The sequence below is a fragment of the Chanodichthys erythropterus genome, chromosome 3 (assembly GCF_024489055.1).
Source record: "Chanodichthys erythropterus isolate Z2021 chromosome 3, ASM2448905v1, whole genome shotgun sequence".
Classification (NCBI taxonomy): domain Eukaryota; kingdom Metazoa; phylum Chordata; class Actinopteri; order Cypriniformes; family Xenocyprididae; genus Chanodichthys; species Chanodichthys erythropterus.
This window is the reverse complement of record NC_090223.1, coordinates 56,908,156-56,920,302: the sequence shown is the minus strand read 5'-3', so window position 1 is coordinate 56,920,302 and position 12,147 is coordinate 56,908,156.

The following is a 12,147-nucleotide window of genomic DNA, read 5'->3' as shown; positions in this document are numbered from 1 at the left end:
TATGACCACCTCCAAGTCTTCACTCCTCTTAACACATTCTGATGAGTAACTTTCACAGAAGTCATATAAAGATCCTTCTTCTTAATTTCTTGAAAACTTCCCAACTCGGGGTACTCAAAAGATAAAACTGAAGATCCAGGAATCTCATTCTCCTCTTGTACAGTAGCTGATAATTTTATTGGTGGAAAAGTATATTCCCCCTTCCCATCCTTAGACAATGCCTCTCTACATACACCAGGTAGAGCTGCCCATTCTTCCTCTATTATTTTTCTCAGAAGGCGAAGAGATCTCAGTCCAGTAGCATTCTGCAATGACTCCGCTGTTTTCCAGCCATTACCACTTCTCAAATCCCCCAACTTGACATACCCCGCCTTAACAAAACAGCTTTCCACCGATTTAGAGGACAAAATCTTCATTCTTAATAATGGATTATGGAACAACGGTTCTGCCAATATCCAGTCCTCAGGGTTTAAAATGTCTCTGTGTATAAAAATGTCTTTTTCCAAGCTGTTATCATTGACTTATAAAAAGGTGTTAACTCCTTTAAATCCACTTCATCAATTTGTAGTAAAAAAAAAAAGCTGTTTATCATACAAAAGTCCAGATGTTTTTCATAGAAGAACACAAGCACCATTAATCCACCCAAAATTCTCTTCATACAACAGTCTCTGTGCTGCTTTTAACCGAAAGGCATTTATACAGCTTCGTACATCTATTAGGCTTTTCCCTCCTTCATTCACTGGTAAGTAGAGTGCAGGCCCAGGAATCCATTTTTGACCAGATCAGAAGAAGTCCACCAGTTTCCTCTGAATATGCTTTATACTTTCATCTGTTGGCTCAAGTACATTCAGTCTGTGCCATAACATAGAGGCAGTCAAGTTATTTATAATTAAAACTCTGCGTCTATAAGATAATTCGGGTAATAGCCAATTACATTTAGACAACTTGGCAACAACCTTTTCAAGCAGACCTTCCCAGTTCTTTTCTTTATACTTATCAGAGCCCAGATACACCCCCAACACTTTCATACCTTCCCTCCCCCATTTCAATCCTTCAGGAAGTTTAGGTATCCCCTTTTCATCCCAAGAACCCACAACAAACCCTTCACACTTTGCCCAGTTTACTTTAGCTGAAGAACATTTCTCATACAGGTTTAAATTTTTACAAAGTACCTGAACATCATTTGGAGTAGTGATAAAAACGGTTACATCATCTGCATAAGCAGAGACGGAAAATCTTTGTCTTGAAATAGCACCAGGTATCAATAAACCTTTTAATTCAGTTCTCAGCTTACATAAAAAAGGTTCTATAGCTAAACTATAAAGTTACCCTGATAGAGGACATCCCTGACGTATTCCTCTTTTAACAGGGATAGTACAACTCAGGCCACCCCCTATCTTAAGCATAACTGAAGCATCTTCATAAAGTATTTTTATCCAAGAAATCACATTCTCCCCAAATCCAAAAGCTTTTAAAACATTAAAAAGGTATTCATGACCTACCCGGTCAAAAGCTTTTTCTTGATCAATAGATAAAAACCCACATCAAGATTATTACTAATAGACATATCCATCATATCTGTCATAAGAAACAAATTGTCCATTATTGTACGCCCAGGAATGCAGTTAGTATGTTCTCTTTCTACCACAACATGCAAAAAATTCTTTAATCTGTTGGCTAAACACTTTGACAGTATTTTATAGTCTAAACACATTAAAGCAATTTTTTAACCACCCTAGGTCTCCATTTTTTGGTAAAAGTGACAACACAGCTCTCTGGCAGGTTTTTGGTAAACATCCTCTTTCAAAACACTTACAAAACACATCATACAAATCTTTTCCTAAAACACCCCAAAAGGCTTTATGAAATTCTGATGGTAACCCATCAACTCCTGGTGACTTTCCTGTAGAAAGCTGTTGTACAGCATTTGAAAGTTCATCAAAAGAGATCATTTTGTCCAGTTCTTCTTTTTCCTTAGGCCTTAATTTAGGAAGGTCTCTTAAGAACTGGTCCATAGATCCAATATCACAGTCTATATTTCCAAACAGATCTTTATAAAATTCAATCCCAATCATTCTCATTTCTATTGGAACTGAAGTAATTGATCCATCATTTCTTTTAACCCTCTGGAGTCTGAGGCTGATTTGGGGCTTGGAGAAGTTTTGACATGCCCTGACATTTGTGCTTTTTTCATTTGTTCATAAACATATTAATGGAAAAAGTGTCATTACACTGTATTCAGCACAAACTAGGCTACAATAATATGTGAGGAACATGTATGTACATGTTTGTGTTTTTGAAGGAATAACATTTATGCGTGGTTATTGAAAAAACAAAAAACTTAAGTCACTGAAATAAGGCCAAAAAAAGTATAGTAAATCTGTGTTCACAAGACTTTTGGGTATTGTAGGTTGTAAACTAGAGTTTTTGCTTCAAAATTATGTAAAAATTATGCTGCCTACTCCTTCATATAAAACAATATATTGATTTAGTTTTTGTAAGACACTTTTTGCCAAGAAACACAGTATGCGAGGAGGGTATGCGCCGGTGCGTTTTCAGACCTCAGAGTGTTAAGATGCAGGATACATTTCTTTTGTGCTTCTTTCCATTCATGTTCAAAAAAATAAGCAGTTGGAGCATCCATGGTCCGTGTAACGCTTCACAATTCAATTTTCAGACCATACAATGGAAATGCAAAAATGAAAAATTGAAACTAGACGTTCATTTTTCCTTTTTTTCGGTTACATCATAAATGGATATTTGCCATTTTTCCTCCCTTTTTTCAATTTCACTTTTGCAAAATGATGACTTAAAAAACAATCATTTGAATAAAAGAAATTAACCGATTTTCTACTTTTCCATTTTCTGTCTTGTAATTTGCGCCGTGGGCTGTACCATTAGCACGGGGTGTGGCTGCGGACTGCCGTCATCTCAATGATGTACCTGCTTTCTTTACACTGCATGTTGAGGAGCAGTTTAAAAGAATGGAGGATGACCTTTTTCACCCGAAGTGCTATCATTTTTAATTATTAATATAATAACTGTGCTTAATATAGACAGTCCAACAGGCCATCGCGAGCTGGGAAAAGTAAAATCGCGGTGGGTTGGCTGATTTGGCACGTTGCCCAGCTTGTTTGAATTTACAATTACTTATTAGTTATTACTTTATTTTATTAATATACAATACCCTTTGTCAGGGGGTGCATTTTTACTTGGTAGGCTACAGTACAACCACGAGATCCCAGTTCATTTTCAGAGGGATAGGCTGATGGAGGGCAGCTCGAGCAGCAGCGCTTGCCAAGATCCTTCATGTCAATATATGAAAGATAAAAAAGACTACCAAGCAAAAATATACAAAACATTTATAAAAAATATACAAAACATTAAGTTTTTCCCTTTTTTTTGTAATACAATATTTGTACAGTAAAAATGCAGATGTTTTCTTTAGCACGGCAACCGCTTGAGCTTCCGCATTTCACACGCTTCTCATTCGCTTAAAATAACCTTAAATCCAGCACAGTTATTAACTCTGTTCATTACAGTAGAGGCGGTTCACCGGAGATGAGGCAAATCAAATATATCTATGCTGCAAGTCAGGAGCACTGATTTATTTTCCATTATTTTAATAAATAAATACAAATACTTTGATGTTGCACTGCTCATCTTGTTTGTATTTATTTATTGACTTATTCGGTGTTATTTGTTGCCTGTGGTGTACCCAAAGGATTACTGCGAGAATCCAGCATTTGATAATGAACCGATATAAATCGTATAAGCCTATCTTGACAGCGCTATAGCTAGCCTATAAAATGAGAGCTAAAACCTAACAATTTTTAAAATGATGCTCAATTTTTTTTTAATGTATATTTTCGCTTGGTAGTATTTTTATCTTTCATATATTGACGTGAAGGACCTGCAAGCCTGCCCTCTGAAAATGAACTGGGATCTCGTGATTGTACTGTAGCCTACCAAGTAAAATGCACCCGCTTACCAAGGGCATGATGTATATTAATAAAATAAAGTAATAACGAATAAGTAAATACAAACAAACTAGACAATATGTGCCAAGTCAGCCAAGCCACCGGGATCTCACTTTTCCCAGCAGCCCGCGATGGCCAGTCAACACTACCTTATATTTAGAACAGTTACTAGTATATTAATAATAAAAATGATAGAGTGAAAAGATGATCCTGTGTATTCAGTCTTTTCAACTACTCCTCAACATGCATGCAGCATAAATAAAGAAGTTACATCAGTGAGATGACAGCAGTCCGCGGCCACACCCCCGTGCTAATGGTACAGCCCATGGCGCAAATTGCAAGACAAAAAAATGGAAAAAAAGAAAATCAGTTAATTTCATTTATTCAAATGATTGTTTTTTAAGTCATCATTTTGCAAAAGTGAAATTGAAAAAAGGGGGAAAATGGCAAATATCCATTGATGATGTAACTGAAAAACAAGAAAAATGAACGTCTGGTTTCAATTTTTCATTTTTGCATTTGCATTGCATGGTCTGAAGATTGAATTGTGAAGCGTTACACGGACCATCCATTTCCTTAACTGAAGAGATTCTAGCTCTAACTAGTGCACCTTTAACTCTTTGTTCCAACAATGACTTCAGCTCCATTTTTTTCTTTTTTACAATATTCATTGACCCATTATCATCAATCATTTTTTTTCCATTTCATTAATCTCAATCTCCAAATTTTTCACTGTTCTCTTCACTGCAGCAGTAACATTATAAGAAAATTGTTGACAAAAAACTTTGATCTGTGCTTTTCCCACTTCCCACTACTGAGTCATATTTTCAAAATTCATTTTTCTCTGTCTCCAAATTTCCCAAAAAATACAAAATTTCTCAAAAAAAAAAATCCTTGTCTTGCAACAATTTTACATTAAAATGCCAATAAAATGTAGATCTTGACACTTTTACAATATTATAGTCTAAAGTCACCATATGATGGTCTGAAAAGCCATTCGGTAAAATATTAGTATTAATAACTCTATTCATTTCTGATTTACTTATATACAACCTGTCCAATCTAGCTCTTGTCATAACAGAATCTAATATCTTTATCCAGGTATATTGTTTTACAAACTTATTCCTACTTCTCCACACATCCTCTAAATTAAAATTCTTTGTGACATCAAATAATACCTTACTGGATTTTGAGTGAGGCTCCTCACCATTGGAAACTATTGTCTCTCTCTTTTCCAGCACATTAGATGCAGTCCCTCCTTTACGTCTAAAGAAGATTAAGGAAACTAATCCAACGGCGTGGTATGATGAGCACACTCGGGCTCTAAAACGAGCTGTTAGAAAAGCTGAACGTAGTTGGAAGAAAACAAAACTAGAAGTTTTTCGCCTTTCGTGGAAAGAAAAAATTATTGAGTACAGAACGGCTATAAGAAATGCTAGATCTACTTATTTTTCAAATCTCTTAATAGAAAATAGTATCTTAATAGTATTTATTTGACACAGTGGCTAAATTAACTAGAAACAGAGATTCAACTGCTGACGTTTCCATAGAGCACAGCAGTAATGAATTTATGAACTTCTTTACTTGCAAGATTGATAATATTAGAGAGAAAATTAAAAACATGCAACCGTCTACAGTTTCGCTTCAGACAGTGCACTGTAGTGTCCCTGAGGTAAAACTAGAATCATTCACCGCTATAGGAGAGGAAGAATTATCTAAACTTATCAAATCATCAAAATCAAAGACATGTATGCTAGACCCAATGCCGACTAAACTACTGAAAGAAATGCTTCCAGAGGTCGTAGGTCCACTTCTTGATATAATTAATTCATCCTTAACACTAGGATACTTGCCAAAAACCTTTAAGCAGGCTATTATTAAACCTCTTATTAAAAAACCTCAACTAGATCCGAGAGATTTAGTAAATTACAGGCCAATATCGAATCTACCTTTTCTGTCAAAGATACTAGAAAGGGCAGTTTCAACACAACTGTGCTCCTTTTTAGAAAGAAATGGAATCTGTGAGGATTTCCAGTCAGGATTTAGACCATACCATAGTACTGAGACTGCTCTCATTAGAGTTACAAACGATCTACTCCTATCATCCGATCGTGGCTGTATTTCTCTATTAGTGTTATTAGATCTCAGTGCTGCTTTTGACACTATCAATCATACCATTCTTTTAAAAAGACTTGAAAACTATATTGGCATTAGTGGAATTGCTTTGGCATGGTTCAAATCTTACTTATCTGACCGTTATCAGTCTGTAGTAGTTCATGAAGAGATGTCGTATCGATCACAGGTTCAATATGGAGTACCACAAGGCTCAGTACTAGGACCGTTGCTTTTCACTCTGTACATGCTGCCCTTAGGAGAGATAATTAGGAAGCATGGTGTTAGTTTTCACTGCTACGCTGACGATACTCAGCTCTATATTTCCTCGCGCCCTGACGAAACCTACAAATTCACAAAACTAACAGAATGCATAGCTGACATTAAAAACTGGATGACAAGAAATTTCTTATTATTAAATTCAGAAAAAACTGATATCCTAATCTTTGGACCAAAAATTTCCTCACGAAAAAACCTTGAATACTCTCTAACACTTGACGGGTGCTCCATTAAACCTTTGTCCTCAGTTAGGAACCTGGGTGTGCTCTTTGATACCAATCTTTCATTTGAAAGTCATGTTTCTAGTATCTGTAAAACCGCCTTCTTCCATCTAAAAAATATATCTAAATTACGACACATGCTCTCAATGACATGCGGAACAGTTGGTTCATGCATTCATGACCTCAAGACTAGATTATTGTAACGCTCTACTGGGTGGTTGTTCTGCTCGGCTTTTAAACAGACTACAGTTGGTCCAAAATGCGGCAGCTAGAGTTCTTACTAGAACCAGAAAGTATGGCCATATTAGCCCAGTTCTGTCAACATTACATTGGCTCCCTATTAAACATTGTATAGATTTTAAAATCTTGCTACTTACTTATAAAGCTCTAAATGGTTTAGCTCCCCAGTACCTAAGTGAGCTCTTAATGCATTATAGTCCTTCACGTTTATTGCGATCTCAGAATTCAGGCCAGTTGATAATACCCAGAATATCAAAATCAACTGAAGGCGGCAGATCCTTTTCCTATTTAGCACCTAAACTCTGGAACAATCTTCCTAGCATTTTTCGGGAAGCAGACACACTCTGTCAGTTTAAATCTAGACTAAAAACACATCTCTTTGCTCTTGCATACACATAACACATTATCAATACATTAACATTTTTCAAATCCGTTAAAGGATTGTTACGCTGCAATAATTAGGTCGGCCGGAAGCGAGAACATTTCCTATAACACTAGATATACCTGTACATCAGAATAAGAATGGCATCTACGCTAATATCTGTCTCTCTGCTTATCCTGAGGTTTGCCGGGTGCTGGATCCAGGCCGTATCCAGATCAGATGGAGAACCTGTGTCTGGACCTGACTACAACGTAGCCCAGGAGACAATGGGCCTACAGATCCAGTTCTGGCTGCATCTGTAATTCAGATTTTTAATCCCCGTATCCTCTTACATATATTTATATATAATCTATTTTTAATCTCTATAATAAAAATGTATAATTCAGATTTTGATCTCCATAACCATTTACATATATTATATATATCTTCAAAGGGGTTTTTTCCCTCCTAGGACTTTTTTCCCAGTGTTAGCACGCTGGGTTTTTCTCCTAGGGTTTTTTTTCCACCCCTGGGAGTCAGCCGACATTGGTTTAATGTAGCACCGTCTTGTATATGTTACATATTACCACGCTTGTTTGTACATCTTATTTTTAACCACTTCCCTTTTTTCTGTGCTTCTAATATGTAAAGCTGCTTTGAAACAATTAACAATTGTAAAAGCGCTATATAAATAAATTTGACTTGACTTGACTTGACATTCCTATCCAGTAAAAAATTAGTTGTGCAATTCCAGTCACCTCATACTACAACACAATAATTATCATCATATTACTTTATTGCATCATTTAACTTCTGAAATGTTATTTCACTATATTCAGAGCGTATATATTAATGAAAAGAAAATTTAACACTTTTAATTTCTGCTATGACCAATAAAATACCTTTTTCTCTATTGTTGACACAATTTTTAAAGCCAAAGATTTCGAGAAGAGAATTGCAACACCCATACTAAAATTTGTCCCATGGCTTAATTTACACTCCCCTTCCCACCATCTATACCACTTAACTTAATTATTATTATTCATTAATGTGTTTCTTGTAAGAAAATTACTTTAACATTATTTAATTTAATAAATTCAGAAATCATTGCTCTTTTAACCCTATCTCTTCCCCCATTTATGTTTAAGGATCCTACTCTTACAACCTCCATAAAAATATTCCAAAAGAGGGAAAAGAGAGACAGTAAAAGAAGAAGAAATGGAGACACCCTTAGTGAATTATAAATCATCATCCAGTTTAGTTAAATTTCCTTTTCTTTGGGGTTTTCCCCTTATTTTCGTGGCAAACTTTTTCAAACGGAACCTCTTCTTCTTACTTAGTTTGTCTTCTCCAACTCGTTTCATCCAGTATAAAACAGAACATTCAAATTTCTTAGTATCAGCGAAGTAATCCTTCACTTCTGCTACTTCTATTTCTTCCAAAGAATAAACCTGTTCACATCCCACCTGAGATAATTTTGACATCTGATATATCTGACAATGCATCATCCTCACTTTCCTCCTTTCCTCCCTTATCAACCATTTCTCCAGATTGATTTTCCTCCAAAATCACTATCCCTGCAACACTAGACTGATCCCCATAAACTAACATCACTTCTTCACCACTTTCCACCTTTCCTCTTTGCTCTTTCCTTTTAGTTTCTGTCCTCAACTTCTCTTCAAACACCTGTATCTCACTATTAATATCCTCTACTGCCCTCGACACAGTACCATTAGTTTCACCCTCAATTCCGACACTGCCTTGATCCTTTTCATTCTCCTTATTTTGATCCTCAGTTTCCACTCCTTCTTTCACAATAATTTCCTCCACACTACCATTCAAATCCTTACTCTGACCTGTCTCATTTACCACTTCTTCCCTTTGTGGGCAAGACAATCTTACATGTCCTACAGAACCGCATTCAAAACATCGCAATTCTCCAGTATTTGCATACAACATGTACGACTTTCCTTCGTACACGCAACGGAAGGACACGTTTAAACTCAGAGCATTCAAAAACATAAACACCTACCGTCTGAAGGACAACACGTGCTTCAAGGATTCATGTTTACAAGTGGCACCATCTTAATTCCACTCGCAATCTTTCCATACCTAGATAGCTCATGCTGTATATCCTCATCCGGAATAAATGGTGGCACATTTGAAATTATTACCTTTACAGTTGGAGATACTAAATGTTGAACAATAACAAAAGCTCCACTTACCACAATGCCGCTCTCTACCAACCGATTCACCATTTGTTCCTCCTTCAAAAAAACCCACCACGGCCTTATTCATCCGGGATGCTGAAATTGTTTTCATGTCCCACTTGAAAGAAAAGAAAAGTCCATAAACTTCCCCCCTCACCGTGACACCTCTCCCACTTCAAACCGGAAGGAAGGAAAGAGAGAGAGAGAGAGAGATGAGTTCCATAATTTCACATTTTTAATCCAATATTATATCAAATGGCTTGACCTAACAAAAGCTAATTTTAGAAACAGAGCACAAAACAGACAGAATAACATAAAATAATACAAACTGTGATGAGTACAATTCATTGAAAGAACAAAAAAACAATGGCAAAAGAGCATGGAAGAGGAGTTCAGCATTCTAACTTTGAAAGGCAGTTGAGAATGAACATTAGAATGAATTTCCCCAGCCTCCTGAGTAATTGCTGTTTTAACATATGTGTAGTGTATACATCTTACTCACTATTTTCAAATGAAATCCCACTGAAAGTCGATGAGTTTGCGCAAGAGGCTGGCAACGTGTGAATTGACAGTTCTTTTTTTTTCCCTTTGCAGCCTTTGTCCCCTTTTCTGGGTTTATACCCACAAAGCATCTGAAAAATTATACACTGGTTAAAAATCTAGTAATTCACACAGACTAACAGCACAACAAAGACAACACATGTATATGAGCTATCCTCAACATGCACTATCTTCTTGCCTCTGTGAATATGTTAAGCTGCACTAAAACTTTCTAAATCAAAATTAATTGCTAGATCCCATCACCAGACCTGTTGAAACCATGCTTGAGCCACAGCTAGGCCAGAAAAAATGCGGGTGTTAGCAGACAATATCTTACCTCTGGAAGAATTCAAGCATGCAGGCTGCCTCCTCTTGGTACTGTAGGTTAAAGATGTAAAAACAGGGAAAAAAAAAAAAGACACCAGCCCTGTCACAAAGGTGGACTGGATCCCTTCACAAACGATTTGGCCCTCAAGGCTGAGCATCAAGTTTCTCCTGAAACAGAAATGTTTTAACTGTCAAATTTCTGTTTTAGTTTTCATTTTCAATACAGTATAGTTTGATACCATTGAATCCACTACATACAAAACTAAAGCCAACTGTCCTATCTAAAACCAACTTACCAAGAAGTATCAGATGAGGAGATGCAGGTATAGAGAGTGAACTCTCAAGGTCAGCTGCAGTGGCATATCCCTAGGACATAGAACAAATTAAACACAATATTAATGACATAAGACTACCACTGAGTGAGATAGATAGATAGATATATAGATAGAATGAGAGATGGAGAGACAGGAAGAGATAGATAAAGAGAGAGAGGGGGATATAGATAGAGAGAAAGATACAGAGAGAGATAGTGATGGATAGATAAAGTGAGATAGATGAAAGAGAAAGGGAGAGAGTTAGATACAGATATAGAGGGAGAGAGAGAGATTTAAGATTTCAAAACCTCTTTATTTTTCAAAACATGAGTTCTCTACAACAAAAAGAAATTAATTTCCAAAACAAAAAAAAGAGCATGATTTAACTCAGAACAGTCCCAAAAAACAAGACATTTTCCGCAACAGAACATAAAACATTTTAAGACACCAAATGTTTATGAACTCCTCTACATTATTTGTGGTACTGTAAAAATCAAAATCAACTTTTAATCTAGCTTTCACCATTCTAACAAATACAGTGTTTATGTCAAAGTCTAAGACTCTTCAATCTTATTTCTTCTACTGAGATAGATAGCCATTTTTGCTTCACCAAGTACAAAGTTAAACAATTGACATTTTCACTCTCCTTTTCTGACTATAACTAAAACCAAGAATAAATAAATTCTTAGAAAATTCCTCTCCAAACATCATAAACATTTGTTGCAACAAATGAAAAAAAAAAGACACAATCTGCTACAATCCAAAAAGCAGTGATAAACTGTTTCCCTCTGCAAACAAAAAGGGCACTCTCCACTTACATTAGGATTAATGATGGAAATGAAAGCATTGACAGCCACACTACCGTGTAGGATTCTCCACTGTAAATCCCCTACTCTTTTGGTCAACGGTGGTTTATAAATCGCTCTCCATACTGGTCTGACCTCATTGTCAAGCCCCAGATGGGCTCTCCAAGGAGTGTCAGCCCGACCACTTAGTTTTACTTTATTTACAATTTTTACAAACATTTTATACATAATTCCTCCCATGTCTTCAAATTCATTTGTAAGAGTCTCTCTGGACTCCAACAATTCACCAGTACAGTCTTTAAAATCAGGAGATAGAGTCAATGCTGGAAAAGAATCATCATCAACTGGTTGACATTGTCCATTACTGTATTCTTTTAGCAAGGATAATTCAGTCTTTGTGAGTTCGCACTTGATTCATGATCCTAATCGATCTAACTCCAACATGAGAGGCTAGGGCTGCAGTGTTGATCAAATTTGGTCCACACAGATCAACCACATGTCTCAATGTAACAATCCCAGCTACACAGAATGACTGCATCACAAAAGGTCCTGTTATGTGTTCTACGTTGAAACGAGTACCATTCACCACTGGCTCTTTCAACAGCCATGACAAGGACTCACAGCTTGCCACTCTCTTTTTATGGAACATCCCCCACACAGTGAACAGTCCATGGTAAAACTTCGGGAGGTTACACAGTTTTTTAGCACTCAAATCCATTAAAAACAAAGGCTCAGCAAGACCCAAATTCCCGCCTCG